The 3,750-nt window shown below is 38.7% G+C and overlaps 1 protein-coding gene across 7 annotated transcripts in view; it reads left to right on the top strand.

Moving 5' to 3' along the window:
• foxp2 (forkhead box P2) overlaps positions 1–1,881 on the top strand; it is a 545,939-nt gene extending 544,058 nt beyond the window's left edge. For all 7 annotated transcript variants that reach the window (XM_072485280.1, XM_072485279.1, XM_072485281.1 and 4 more), the window contains one exon: positions 1–1,881. This exon is cut by the window's left edge and continues 2,020 nt beyond it. The gene's annotated coding sequence lies outside the window, so the exon portion shown is untranslated.
• Positions 1,882–3,750: the final 1,869 nt, after the last annotated feature.

Genomic DNA, 3,750 nt, shown 5'->3' with positions numbered 1-3,750 from the left:
GTGGCTGGCTGGTAGAGTTTAACATACTTGCCAGTTCCACGTGAAGGAGCTGGTTCCTGCAAACCAAGCTCATCATTTATTCTTTGCTGGAGTCAGCAAGTAGACTTAAGACATACACAGTCATCTATCACACCAAATAAAAGAACACAACTGCTTTCAATAGGGTTCTTCCATTCGCCCTGAAGGTTTTCTGAAAGCTTCTACCTCTGCATAACACACCAGAACAATTGTGGCAGATTGTATTATTTACAAGTATCACAGTTAACTGTTACTCTCACTATGCTTGTCTATAGTTCATGGTCAATGGAAGGTTTATGTTACCAATATGGGGGAGAAAGATTTCAAATAGGTTGTCTTCAAACATTTGTAGGACACTAATGTTTGGACATATTGAAAGGGAGATGATGTAATCGAAGTGCATGTGTAAAACTACTCAATTGGACTGGAAGGGAGAATCGTATGTGAACTCACCTGGGAAGAGATCTGAGGGCACAGTGCTGGTAGCATGCATACCTCAGTCACACATCTTTTGGAGAAAAAAAAGTCTTAGCCACAGATTGCATATACCTGTAGAATTTTGCATGGATTTTGTACGAGTACGATTAAAAATAGCTGCTTGCACATTTTACCAAAAGAACCTCCAAAACTCTGCAAATGCTTACAATAGGTTTTAGGTTTATTGGGGTTTTCTGATATGCTCTGTCTGTATTTTGATAATTGTGCATAATTATGTAAAAAAAATGTTGGTGGGCCCATAAATGACCAGACTTTTTTAAGCAAGCTTTGCTTTGATGCATTTCACGTATTTTTTACTCTATTTTATACCATTGCTTGCTAATATTAGCAAATCTGCTTTCCTGCATCTGCTTTGCATAGCTATTGTAAGGCTTTGAAATAATGTATGTATTTATTGCTTGAATTTCAGTGCATACTTATATGGCATATTGTGTGGCAAAATTAAAGCTCATTTATCCTTGCTTCTATCATATGCTGATGGGGACTGTTGTCCTTTATATATAGTATCTTTTAGCTGTAGCACAAACATCAATTTATGTATTGGTGGATTACGCCTATTTGTTTTATTTATCTTTTTGAGGTAAACTAATTTTGATACTTTCCATTACTGTGTACTGTGTTCATGCCTTGAATTCTCAAAAGCGAAAAGTCATGAAATTTGTAACAGCTGTTGCTCTGTATTCAAGGCTCTCGCTGCTGAATCTAGTGAAGGACCAAACATAGGACTTAAAAGGAAACTAGACTACCACTAACACCAGGGAGTTATCAGGTTTTATTGTACATTGTTTTTGTCTAAAAAAAAAGACTGCAGTGCTCTAAAACCATGTGAGTATACTGTTTCATAGGCGTCAAACATGCTGTAGTTGAATTCATTGTAAACTTGTACTGACTGAATTGAGATTTTGAGCACACTGCTCGTATTGTTAGAAGTAGAATTGACTGTTTTTTCACTGGACAGAGACTGAACAGAAATTATCATTGACCCATCGGCATTTACACTTGTTTAAATCTATTGGTAATCATGTGTTTTCATCTTTGGGTTCCTGAAATATATCACCTGTATAAAGCTTAATAAAGCCCTGACTAGTGGATACATTACGAATTGTACCTCCATGAGCAGCAGTGATAGTTGTAATGTAATGTAAAAAAAAAAATCAGCTCCTTTCTAAGGTACTGAACTATGTTGTCACTGGTACTGCCACAGAATTACAAGGTGTGAAAAACATTTTTCCTGTATTATAGTATTCCATCATTCAATGTGTCTGTTTAAACAGACAATAAAATGTGTATTATAGTTCTAGATGTGTGTAATCGGTACTAATGACAGATAATGGCATTATGAAATGCAATAAATAGTTTATCACACATATTAAGCTCATCTGTTATGTCCTTGTTAACAGGCAGCATTAACAGGTTTTAAAATTCAGTTCTTGCCTGAGAGTAAAGATTGATTTTATGCTTTATTGTATAATTTAATTGAATCATTGACTTTTGATTTGGAAAATTGTGGATAATTTCAGCTCTGGCTCCCTGAAGGATTTGCTCAAACATTCTCTTTATCAACATCAAAAGGAAAATTGGTGAGAAAACTCAGTTTTCTTTTCTTACAAACTTGCATTGTTTTCAGGTGGCTCAAAAAGAATAATAATCATGGCGAGAATCACGAGAAAGAAAGCCAAAACATGGAGGCTGGAGTTCTCGTCTTGTAACTTGGCGAAATCTTAGGGCAAACAATATTTCTTACAACCTTTGGGTGCCGGTGTTTTTGTACAAAATGAATTTGACAAGAGGCATTTGAGGGTAATTTTCTGAGAGGGGTGTTTACTACATTCTAAACCACTGCTTTAGAATCATTTGCTAGCTCATAAAGAACAGTTGGAACAGATTACATTAAATTCACAGAATTATCCAGAATAATCAACACCAAAAATCTCTTCGAAAACAAAGGTTAGGATGCACTGTTCAAGTGGGCGGGATTCACCGTTGTGAGTCCGCTCACAGTCGCTGCCATTCACTCAGCTATTCACTTGGAGCAGGAACGGAGACGCCCGCCAGCGTGAAGGAATGGATAATCAAAGTCATGGTTTTCATTTCTTATTGTATGCCTTGAATTTGATCAAGTTACTTCTCATAAAGTCAAATTTGCGCAGAACATGTGTAAATAGACACATCAAATTTGAGAGCAAAACTTTCCAAACTTAACAATACCCGGTATATAAAATAGTGGGTGGGATTCTCCCGTCCCCCGTGTGTTTCTCGGCAGCGCACGGCATTCGCTGGCAGCGTGATTCTAACTTCCTGCCGTTTGTCAATGGGATTTCCCGTCGAACCCACCCCACGCCGTCGCGAAACCTGCTGGCCAGTGGGAAAAGTCAATCCCGAGGACCGGAGAATTCTGGCCAATTATCTTGTGTAAAACGAATTACCAAGCATTTGGCACAAATTTGCTCTTGAGTCGCCAATCTCATCGAAAGAGGCCACCAGGATGTTGAGAATGGGGGGGAAAAATCACCATCGTGCAGGAAAGTGATCTTCTGACATTGCTGGGACACAGTAAGGGATGTTCGCATTGCATTAATTTCTATACCTGACGTGACATTGACCAAAGAAGAAAATGATCAACAGATTCAACCTATTATCGGTATAGCAAGAGAAGACAAAATTGTTTTTCACCATTCTTTGCGTTTCTGTGTTTTCATTCCATATTTTTTAATTAAAAAAAACACAAACTGTGTACGGAAATCCACCTCTGTTGACGGTGGAATAGATTTTGTGCCAAGATACTGTAACCTGTAATCTGCCAACCTGTAACTAGTGGGGTCCCTCAAGGATCAGTGCTGGGCCTGCAGTTGTTCACAATTTACATAGACGATTTGGAGTTGGGGACCAAGTGCAATGTGTCAAAGTTTGCAGACGACACTAAGTTGAGTGGTAAAAAGGGCAGAGGATACCGGAAGTCTGCAGAAGGATTTGGATAGGTTAGGTGAATGGGCTAGGGTCTGGCAGATGGAATTCAATGTTGCCAAGTGTGAGGCTATCCATTTTGGGAGGAATAACAGCAGAATGGATTATTGTTTAAACAGTAAGATGTTAAAACATGCTGCTGTGCAGAGGGACCTGGGTGTGCTGGTGCACGAGTCGCAAAAAGTTGGTGTGCAGGTGCAACAGGTGATTAAGAAGGCTAATCGAGTTTTGTCTTTCATTGCTAGAGGGATGGAGTTCAAGACTAGTGAG

This window comes from Scyliorhinus torazame, chromosome 19, assembly GCF_047496885.1.
Source record: "Scyliorhinus torazame isolate Kashiwa2021f chromosome 19, sScyTor2.1, whole genome shotgun sequence".
NCBI classification, from domain to species: Eukaryota; Metazoa; Chordata; class Chondrichthyes; order Carcharhiniformes; family Scyliorhinidae; genus Scyliorhinus; species Scyliorhinus torazame.
The sequence above is the reverse complement of the archived record's forward strand: the minus strand, read 5'-3'. Positions and strand labels throughout refer to the sequence as shown.